The sequence below is a fragment of the Heloderma suspectum genome, chromosome 17, assembly GCF_057233095.1.
Source record: "Heloderma suspectum isolate Gila_16-S chromosome 17, 16-S_ref, whole genome shotgun sequence".
In the NCBI taxonomy this organism is placed as follows: Eukaryota; Metazoa; Chordata; class Lepidosauria; order Squamata; family Helodermatidae; genus Heloderma; species Heloderma suspectum.
In genome coordinates, this window is record NC_139474.1 from 14,023,072 (window position 1) to 14,034,559 (window position 11,488).

At 51.3% G+C, this 11,488-nt stretch overlaps 1 protein-coding gene across 2 annotated transcripts in view; it reads right to left on the bottom strand.

The window, feature by feature from the left end:
* Window positions 1-10,877, bottom strand: part of DENND4B (DENN domain containing 4B) — a 55,485-nt gene extending 44,608 nt beyond the window's left edge. For both annotated transcript variants that reach the window (XR_014786309.1, XM_084824288.1), the window contains exon 1: window positions 10,787-10,877. The gene's annotated coding sequence lies outside the window, so the exon portion shown is untranslated. The remainder of the gene's footprint in view (window positions 1-10,786) is intronic.
* Window positions 10,878-11,488: the final 611 nt, after the last annotated feature.

Below are 11,488 nucleotides of genomic sequence, written 5' to 3' on the forward strand. Positions count from 1 at the left end.
AAGTCACAGCATCCCTGGCAGGTGGCTGTCCAGCCTCTTCTTGAAGGCCTCCAGTGTGGGAGAGCCCACCATCTCCCCAGGTAATTGGTTCCATTGTCGTATTGCTCTTACAATCAGGAAGTTTTTCCTGATGTTCAGCCGGAATCTGGCTTCCTGTAACTTGAGCCCATTATTCCGTGTCCTGCACTCTAGGATGATCAAGAAGAGATCCTGGCCTTCTTGCAGGTGCCAACCCAGGCCGTGATTTGGCCTGAGGGGAAAGAACCGACTTAAGTGCTTACCCTGTCGCTTGGAGGATATTCTGAACTCGCCCCAGGAGATCAGGCAAGCGGCTATCCAGTGGCCTGCCTTAACACCCTTTAACCACTACACCATATCTCTCAAGTTAACGGTGGTAAGAGAACGGAGGAATAGGAGCTCATCCAATCCTTTCCAGCATGCACTTGAAGGACAAATGGGGATTCTCATTCGCGTTAGCGATCGTGAGCGCAGAACTAGGCGAAGAAAAGAGGCGGCTGTTATTCCAGATTGAATTGTCCCACTTTTCTTTGACACCTTTGGCTTTAGCCTCCTGCAAGACTGGCGACCCATTGAGCCGAACGCAGCCCACCGGCCCACGCAGGGTGAGGCTCACCAGCAGATTGCTAAACCTTCTATTTGAGCTTCATACTTGGGAACGCAAAGCGGAAGCCGGTGCTCAAGTGCTCCGCGTTCGGTTCGGCACAATGGGCCACGAGCACAGCTGGAGGAGGAGGGAAAAAAGAGCGCACCGACGCTACAAGGGCCTGAAGGATTGCCCATCTCTGCATGTGTCTCTCTGTACATTAAAATCCTGCTTGGAGATCCTTTCCCAGGTTCCCTCGCTATCCAAGACACAGCAAGCGGCTACTATTAGGAAAGGGCCTAATAAGTGGTGGGTTTTTCTGTTTTTAATTTCCAGGCCTTTTCATTCAATTGGATCTGTTTCTATCAACTGGATTTATTATGCCTTTTATGCTATGCTAGGTATACTATATCTATCTATCTAACTATATCATATGTATGTCTTAAATGTGTTTAATTTTGTTCTCAACGTTGCTAAGCCACCCTGGGAATTTTATTGAAGGGTGGGGTATACGTCTCTTAAATTAGGGGTTTAGATTCTCAGGCTTGGTAGGGGCGTGTAGATTCTCAGGCCTGCCTACCTGGGGTCCCACGCCAGCCCTCGAGGGTCTCAAGATGACTACAGCCCTGCCCCCGCCTGTTTCCGGAGACTGCTTTGGCGTTTGGCGGTTTCCCAGCTTGTGCAGATTTTTCCCCATTCAAAACAGTTGAAATGGCCTGTGGCCCCCGAAAGCGTCTTTGAAATGGAATTTGGCCCTCGGGTGGAAAGAGAATCAACACCCCAGCTTTAAATAACAGAAAATGTTAAAAAGTAACAAAATATGAACCGGGAAAGAACTCTCAGAGAACACATCCCCACGTGTCTCCTACTGTAACTCTGCGTGCGACCAACCCTAATCACCTGAAAGTGACGTCCCTCCCATTTGCCCCTGACTCACTCCCTTTTCCTTCCGGTCACTTCAGCTTTTAAACCATAAGCTCTTTAACTCCTCTGGTGCGCTATTAAGCACCACTGATGGACGGCACTATATAAACAAATAATAAAGAACTCCAGCCGATTACAAAAGGAACCAGTGTTCGGGCTATTACTACTTGCCCCCTTGAGCAGGGAATGCACACAGAGAAATGGGAGACCCCACCCCAAAGCAGAGAGGCAAGGCAGGGGAGGGGAGAAACCAGGTGGCTCCTGGGTACCATCTTATTTATTTCATTTATATTCCGCCTTTTTTCCTCCTTAAGGAACCCAAGACAGCGTACATAATCTTCCTCCTCCTCCATTTTATCCTCACAACCACAACAACCCTGTGAGGTGGGTTGGACTGAGAGTCTGTGACTGGCCCCAAGTCACCCAGTGAGCTTCCATGGCCAAGTGGGGAATAGAACCTGGATCTCCTGACTCCCAGTCCAACACTCTCGCCACTACACCACACTGGCCCTCCCAGTGTCACCTTGCCTGATGGAGAGATCTGGAGATCTCGAAAGCCTGCACAGTTTGTTGTGATCTTTTGGTTGGCCTACTGAAGGTATTAATGCTAATATGGATTTTGGGGATTTTGCTTATGGCCAACACAGCTAACCTTTGCTTTTTATTCTTTTTTCTTTACATTTACAGGGCCGTGTGAGTACTTCATCAAAGTAAATGCTTCTGTAGCATTCATGCAGTGCTTTGAGAGTGTTCCAGCACGCTCCACCTGTGCGATCATGTAAGCTTAAGAAGATGGGGAGGATGGAGCTACGAAAGAGCGGTACACTGCCTTGAGGCAAGCGCCTCTCCTTCCTTTCGTCCTCCCCGGCCACACGGGCCCCGTCGGTTGTAACTCCTCGGGGGCAGGGGACCTGCCTTTTCCACATCATTGCACCCTGAAGGCCCATGCACATTGATGGTGCAAAATAATAATGAAGAAGGATGAAGAAGAACCCTTGTGCGAGGCTGTTTCCAAGGGCAGAAACGTGAGGAGAAGGTGCCTCTCTCCACCCGACATGCTCTGTCTTGTAGCCTTGTCCCCACATAGTGAGGGAAAAAAGAGGACGGGGTAGAAGGAGGCAACCTCCCACCCCCATGCTCAGCTGATCACAAGTTGACCGTTCTTCCCACATGCCCTTAAACACACTGTTCACTCTCCACCTGCCTGCCCACCCCATCACCAGCTCCTGTCAGTGCCACTGTGCTATTTTTATCCTTGGCACAGACACACACACACACACTCACACACACACACAGAACTCCCACCTCTACCCGGATGCAAAAATAGGAAGCCAGCTTTTCCTTCCTGTCCCCTAACTGCCAGGTGATGCCCTTGTAGGTCCCAAATGAAGGGGGAGCTCACGCTGCCTCGATAAAGATAAACAGGCCTCCCCTGGACACCGGACAAGCGAATGATGTGCTCGCCTGGGCCCTTGCAGCCACTCCAAGTACTCCCCCCTGTATTGCCAGACCTCTGCTTGTACATTACACTCGGGGGGGGGGGGGAAGAGAAGGATGCAGGCACACAGCAGTTTAGGCAGCATAAGGCCCTTAATTTCCTGGCCTAAAGCGAAACCGAAAACGTATCATAACCCAAATGGAAGACTCCCTTGGCATAGCTGCTGTGGCTTTGGGCTGTGCTGTAAACAGGGCACCCTCGGAGACAAGACAGACAACACCATGTATATAATTATATCTTTGGTACACCATTTTGGACATCAAGATGAGACAGGCAGAACAGGGAAACAAGAAGTTCTTGGGGGGTGGGAGTCCGATCAGCTCTCTGCTACGTACGTGAGCCCCTTCCCCCAAATTACTTTTTTCTTTCTGGCCCTCGCAGAAAAGGCAACTGAGATCACGCAAAAGAGCTTGATCTACATGTTCGGTGAAGTCCTGCCTGAACTATTCCACTTCAGAATGCAGAAGGGCGGGAGGGACCACTTTAAATGTCCTCCGTAAGTATGAAGAAAACCTCCCCGCATGTAGACAACTAGCATATTGGGGAAAAGTTGGCCGCGTAGCTCAGCTGGGAGGCACCACCAAGCCTGACTAATGCCATTCTCGCCAAGTCAATTCCCTGCAACACCCTTTCTGCTAGAGAGAGGGGAAGCACACAGCGGCTGCCCTCCAAAGCCCACAGTTTCTACTTCGCTTTTGACCATGCGAAGCTCCAAGGCACAGGATATGCACCGTCTACTCCCTTTCATCCTCAGAACAACCCTGCAAGGTAGATCTTCACCCAGCTCTCTCTTACTTGAGTCCTACACTCTAGCCACTTAGACTATCCTGGCTCTGCTATGTCACCCTGTAAAACCAAGGTGGGCAATTTGTGGCCCTCCCGATGTTGTTGGACTACAACTCCCAGCATTCCTCACCATTGGCTATGCCGGCTAGGGCTGATGGGAGTTGCAGGAGCGATTCTAGAATAATTCTTACTGACAATGCTAAACATGCGGAAAATTATACAGCGGAAGCACTTTCCTGTGTAAGAAAGAACGCGCAATTTCCTTGAAGAGTGCTGAATGCAGCTAATGCACGTATAGATCACTTCAGCATCTTTCACCACACACAGCAACGCACGTTACACATGAAGCAAGATGTGCACAAGTGCAATCCACGCAGGGCACGGGGTATTTCTGAGGCAGGCAAGTGCGTTCCATGTAGGAATTTGCTCACTTTTCGAGGGATCATCTCCCTCAGCAGGCAAACAGCAGAAGCTGCTGAATGCTACTTACTTCTCAATCCAGCGCCTGCCAAATGGAAGAAAACACCCTTCCAAAGCTTCGGGGCTGCAGGGAAACAGCAGGGCTGACGCTCACGCTCAGCGCTCTGCCGTGAGGGGCATGGGGTAACCGTTTCTCCCGGGCCAGGAAAGGAGCTGAGAATTTGCACTTCCCCTCTTCGGCGCCAAGGGAAGGGTAGAGAAAGCGAGAATGAGCCAAGAGTGAAAACTCCCACGAGCTCGGAGAGGGAAGTGTGACCGAGAGGGTAACACCCTCCACCATCACTGCACAAGCAAGCAAGCAAAAGAAGAGGAAGCTGCCATCATCCTGCAAGGGTGACGCCTGTTTTGATTCTCCCTGGGTACAGCTGGATGGCAGACAAATGGATACCCACTTAAAAGTGGCCAGCAGTGGGGCTGGGTCACTTGCTGATCTGAAATTCTGACACAAAACATACCAGAACCATATGAAACTTCTCCCACATGGGCCTGCCTGAGTATTGCGATCAGCTTTGGAGATCCTGTTCTCTGTTCTGTCATCACAGGAAGAACAACAAACGGATACATGAGGCAGGGCCTTCTTTGGTGGTGGTGCCCAAAGCCTGCAACTCCTTCCCTCAGGAGATCCGTTAGCCGCCCTCTCTTAGGTGGCTTTTGAAGACTTCAACACTTTTAATGCTTACTGCTCTGCCGGTTTTGAGTGGGTTTGGTTTCAGGGCTGCCGCTTAATTCTATTCTACACCTGTCCTTTCCATTTTAATGTTAGTTTCTGCTTTTAATTATGAGTGACTTAGGACTGAATGCAATTTCTGAGATGCTCTGGGAACCGCACTTCAGTAGCGGGCAGGGCCAAAGGCAAAAAGGGGCAGGCCCACAATTACCAGGATATTTTAGTTCAACGCTCTTACCGCCAGCATCCAAGCCTTCAGAGAAGCATTTCAACCTTTTAGAATGGGGAAAAAGCTGCCCCAAAGCCAAGAAACTAAGCCTTACTATGCCTTATAAGAGGCATTTAACTAAGCTTTAACTAAGGCTTAGGAGAGGCAACTAAGCCTTAGTTGCGACTTAGTTGTGACTTAGTTGTGACTTAGTTGTAAATAAGCCTTCGGGGAGGCATTTCAACCTTTTAGAATGGGGGAAAAGCTGCTCCAAAGCCAAGACACCAGCAAATGATTAGTGGTAGGGGGTGGCAAAGGGTGTGTGGCCATCTGGGGAACCTTGGACAGCTGAAATTGGACTCCACGCAGGCCAGATTTGACCCGCGACCCTGAAGTTTGACACCCCTGCTTTAAGGCTTACTTACCTAGCGGACTGACTGGCGCAGAAAAGTGGGATATCATCAAATAATAATAATACGTCATTGTGATTTGTGGGGCCTCCTTTCTCTTGTGCTTGAATCCCAAGTCCACCAACCAGAGGCTGGTGCAAAACAGTGTCTCAGGGGCCGGAGCTGGATGCAATACGATGGGCAATTACCTACCACACCCCATGAGCCAGACGGGATAACTGGCTTACAGAAGTCCCTGTCAACATCTGAGTTGCTACGGATCAGGGATTCTTACACAGAATGCTCAGAACTGTCCAGCAGCACTGCACAAATCACCCAGTCAAGTACGCAGAGGCTGAGAGAGAGATTAGCACATGCCCAGCTGTGGCAGAGATTTTTCTTTTTCTTTTTGCTTGTTATTGTTAAGCTACTGGGAGTCCGAGTCCCGATCCACCTTCTGCCTGCCCCGATCACAGGACTTGCCACAGTGCGACTGGGATCTGCCGGCGCGGCCTTCCCTAATCTCATGCCCTCCAGATGTTTTGGACACTGGAGGACACCAAGGTGTGCAAAGCGGCCCTAGTGACTCCATGAAGCAAGTTGACCAGAAACCGCTGTGCGGCTGTAAGCGAAGGCGCGAAACCCAGCTTTCTGCCAAATGTTTATACAGAATCAAACAGTAGAAGCTCCACCTGTGTCTACATGAGAAGTTAAGGCCTAACTTATCATTAATCAGGGCCTACGTTACTGATTAATCTCTAAAAAGAGGATCAAGATTGCCCAGAAGCCATGTTGTCATCAGAAGGCCCTGCTCCCTAACACCAGAGACCATATTTATTCATGACATTTATATCCCGCCCTTCCTCTAAGGCAGGGGTGGGCAGAAAGTAGATCCCCAGACGTTTTGGACTTCAACTCCCAGCATTCCTCACCACTGGCCATGCTGGCAGGGGCTTCTGGGAGCTGAAGTCCCAAACATCTGGAGATCTACCTTCTGCCCACCCCTGCTCTAGGGAGCCCTGTAGCCTCAAAACAACCAGGTGAGGTAGATTAGGCTGAGGAACAGCGACTAGCTCATGGCAACCCAGTGAGGGAGGAGGAGCTGAGCAGAGATTTGAACCCAGTCCTGGTCCAATATTCTCACCAAAATACCACACTGGCTCTCAACAAGTTACCAAGAAGTGCAGGTAGTCAGAAGTGAAGGAAAGCTATTCTGCACATGTGCTCAGAGGCAACCACTCTCTCTTGGGGCTGAACTCTGGTTTTAAACAAGTGCTCTGGGGCGAAACATAAATCTCAGCCCCAGCTGTACCCTGTCCTGTAGCTTGACCCTGGTGACAGCAAAAGGGGCCAAGAAACCCCAAATAACTTCCCCACTAAATCGCAGGTGCAGGCAGACCCCAGCAGAAGGTGCAGCCTACATTCGCCCAGGTATAAATGAGCTTCGTTCTGCTCTTTTATAGCTGGCTTGTAAACAAACATTCGCCTGGGGTGAGCATGAGAATTCCCTCTAGGCAACCAGGCAGCGATGTCCGACTCTTCGTGACCCCATGGACCATAGCACGCCAGGCCTTCCTGTCCTGCGCTCTCTCCTGGAGCGTGCTCACAACAACAACAACCAGGCAGCGATGCCTTTGTACATTACAAGGGAACTGGTTCACCAACCTTGATCGCTTTGAGTATGTGCAGTTTTCCATTTCAAACTCACTTAAATCAGAGCACCATCTCGACTACCTGGACCTTGCTTCCGCTGCCCTCATCACCTGCCGCTGTCTGGGCTGCGGGGGCTTAGACTTTGGGCCCAAGATCCAATCCGAGCTGCACACACAGAGCTTGTGATTCCCTAACAAAACCCAGAAGGCAAGACACACATACAAGTGGTACGATGCATGTGATCCCCCCCAAACAGACAGACAAATAAGCTTACACACAGCTGCAAAAGAAGGACAAGGTCTCCCTGCTCCCTCCTCCATTTCTGTGCTGCAACAGCTGCCTATAGAGAAGTTAGAACAGCTGGGCCAGTTGTTAATCTGGTATCAGACAGTGAAATGACATGGTTGAGGAGGGGGGAATCAATGAAGCAATTCAGAGCTCTTTTTTTGTGCGTGTGTGTGTGTGTGTGTGCGTGTGGTGTCAGTACCTCTATCAGAAGAGGAGTGTGTGCGTGTGTAGGGTCACAAATAGGATTTAAGAAGATGGACTGGGGATAAGGGAATCAAAGAGAACAAGCCAAGGGGGTGGAGGGAGAAATCACTATGAGACAACCATTGGTCCCTCAGGCGCCTGATCTGGTATGAGGAAGTGATAGATAAGTGGGGGGGGGGGGGTAAAAGCCAAGGACCGAAATTAAAAGAGGGGGTGGGAAAGGAACTGCCAAAGGAAAGTAGGACGCATGCCCACAGCTGGGAAGACAGCCTAAGTCTGGTTACCACGCCTCTGCCCACATCCTCAAACACCTGCCCTATCTGGTTCACCCATCACTTCTGCTCCGCATAGAATGAAACAGCAATTGCTCTGGGACCAGGGTTTGTGGCAGAACCTGATGGAGAGGGAGTAAAAAACCTTTTCACCCAGGCAGCCCTTTGGCGTATAAGCTGTTCTGCTGCTGAAGTTTTGTTTTGTCGTTTAAATTAGACGGGGCTGCTTATCTTCTTTTCTTGTTGTGTTGCATTTTTAATTTACTTCTTTTTATGATATGCTTCAGTTACAATTTTTGTTTTTAATCCAGATTTTACTGTTAGCTGAGTGCCATTCTTTGGCAGAAACGGTACAGATTAAATAAATAAACAGACGACACGTCTACCTAGCTCAGTGTTCTGTTTTTAACGGTGGCTGACCATTCAGAGACAGACTGCCTCTGAAAATTGGGCATGCTTAGCCTCGAGAAAAGAAGACTGAGGGGAGATAGGATAGTCCTCTTCAAGGACTTGAAAGGTTGTCACAGAGAGGAAGGCCAGGATCTCTTCTCCCTCATCCCGGAGTGCAGGACACGGAATCATGGGCTCCAGTGACAGGAAGCCAGATTCTGGCTGAACATCGGGAAAAACCTCCTGACTCTTAGAGCGATACGGTGATGGAACCCATTCCCTAGGGAGGTTTTGGGCTCTCCCACACTGGAGGCATTCAAGACGAGGCTGGACAGCCACCTGTCAGGGATGCTCTGACCTGGATTCCTGCATTGAGCAGGGGGTTGGACTCGATGGTCTTGTAGGCCCCTTCCAACCCTACTATTCTATGATTCTATGAAAACTGAGACACCGTTTAGCTATCATGGCGAGACAGAAGGCACATGCAATAATACAAGAAGAGCCCTGCTGGATCAGATCAAGGGGTCCACCTAGTACACTCATGGCCTTCCCCTGCTGCATGTCCCCTGCATCAGATATTCAGAGGTAGACTCCCTATGAGCACAGAGGCTCTCCTGAGCCATATGCAGAACACACGGTCAAAGTTTTGTGCTTTAAATAAATCAAGCTGGTTTGCATTCACCAAAGGGATCTGTATTCCTGCTGGAATTCAGAATGTGTCTCTGTGTGTGTCCAAAATGGCAGAGTATATTTATTTATTTTATTTATTTTATTAAAGTATTCCTAACCCGCCCTATAGCAACAGATCGCAGGGTGAGATACAGCAACAAAACAACTCCACAATCATAGCTTAGATTGGAAGAGGTATTTTTGGAAGGACAGGACAGGAGGAGGAAAATGTGCTTGGGAAATTGTTGGCGTAAGAGAAATCCTAAGTGTATCTGTCTCAGATGTGTATATTCTTGCAAAGATAAAGGAGGGATGAGTGATGAAGCTGATTGATGGGGTTTAGAAGGAGGATATCCCTATTAAAATTTGGGAGCAAACGGAAGGTGGTTTGCACCCCATATCCTAGCCAGAAAAAATAAATTGTTATCTGAGTATAGGGGTGTTCCAGAAGATATAGGTCTGGGGGGTGGGAAGGTCTTTGCAGCATTTTGAGGGTGATCATTAACGGCATCATTCCGAATCAGATCTTGGGGAGTAATTGGGGTTGGGGTGATCGGACAGTATCATTTCTTGTGTCAGGAAGGAAAGTGGAGAGCTGAAATCAGTGTTATCATTAAAAACAGTGGGGAGAGCTCAAGAGAAAGCAGAGCCGTGCGGCATTTGAGGTGTAAGATGATATCAGGAGTGGGGCAGGGGGGAATTAAGAGGCGAGATAGACTCCCACAGCAGCATGTGTTTGCAAATCAAGTGTAAGGAGAAGGAGTAAGTGGGGGATCTATCAAAAGATATGAGGGTCAAGAGGAAGGAAGGCTGAGGGATAAGTTTGGGGAGAGTTTGGTTCTTTTATTAGAAGGTGGAGCAGGAATAATGGGGCAGGAATAGGGGGTAGGAATGGGGCATCAAATTGTAATAAGGCGGGGGCATTAGGACTGCAGGATGACAGGTGGGAGGCCCAGTTGGACTTCTAGTGGGCTATGTCATTATATAGGCGGGGGAGTGCAAGGAAAGATTGTGGGGGGTCCTGAGGAAAAGCAGGGCTGGGAGATACAAATGTTGGGGGGGTATAGGGGCATAAGTATTCATTTCAGAATGCCTTGGGGTTAGGAGGCAGTGAAGTAAATGAGACTCATAATCTGGGGCGGGGGGGGGGGAGATCCTGTGATGCGTCTGAAGGGGGGAGTCAGAGGAGGAGGGGAGAGTCAGTCCAAGCAGGACTGATGGTGGGGTAGAGGGTGAGAAGAGGCGGCTGGGGGGCAGCGGTGGGTGGGGGAAAGATAAGTCCCCTTTTAACCATAACATGGGAAGAAGGAGCGAAAAATTAAGTACTAGAGGGGGCAGATTTGGGGAAAACAGTAAGGACAGTCAACAGTGAACTGAAACCCCTACCTGGGGGCGGGGGGGGGGGGAGATCTGTAGCGTGTGAGGAGATGGAAAGGCAAAGAGGAATGGGAGGGTCGTTGTAAATTGGGGGGGGCAATAATTGAGACCTCCCAACTGGGCAAAGCGGGGGGGGGGGAGTCTGCCCTGCTGTGTGTCCCAAGCGGGGGGGGGGAGGCAGAAGAGGAGGGAGGAACCCAAACAAACGGGGGCTCCCCCCAAGCTAGGAGGGGGAGGCACCGGGAGTGGGGGGGCAGAGAGAGGGGGCGCCCCGCTCCTCGCAAGGTGACGTGAGAAGGCGGCTGGCGTCCAGCGCAGCCGTCGGACGCGGGTCGGGGGGGCGGGGGAGGGCGCGCGGGCGGGCGCGCAGCCCCTACCTGTGCGGGTCCGGGAGCGCCGCCGGCTCCGCTCCGCTCCGCTCCAGCCCACGCCACGGCCCGGCCCGGCCCGGCCCGGCGGCTCGCCTCCGCGGCCCCCCGCCGCCGAGCCCGCCGCAGCGCCCCCTGCTGGAGCGGAGGACCCCGCAGCCGGCTCCCACCCGCAGGGCCGCCCGCCGGGGCCGACCCGGCCGGGCTGCAGCGGGGCGTCTCGGCAGAGGCGCCCGGCGCCGCTCCGCCGCGCGCCGCCCTGCAGCCCAACGCGCGCCGGGCGCAGCGCCCGCGGGGCCGCGGCTGGGCGGGGAAGCTGGTGCCTTCGCCCGGCAGGCTGATCTGAAGGCTGAAGCTGGCTGAAGCTGGTGCCTTCTTCTGGTGCCTTCTTCTCTTCTTCTGGTGCCTTCTTCTGGTGCCTTCTTCTCTTCTTCTGGTGCCTTCTTCCCCCCCTTCTTCTGGTGCCTTCTTCTGGTGCCTTCTTCTCTTCTTCTGGTGCCTTCTTCTGGTGCCTTCTTCTCTTCTTCTGGTGCCTTCTTCCCCCCCTTCTTCTGGTGCCTTCTTCTGGTGCCTTCTTCTCTTCTTCTGGTGCCTTCTTCTCTTCTTCTGGTGCCTTCTTCTGGTGCCTTCTTCTCTTCTTCTGGTGCCTTCTTCTGGTGCCTTCTTCTCTTCTTCTGGTGCCTTCTTCTGGTGCCTTCTTCTCTTCTTCTG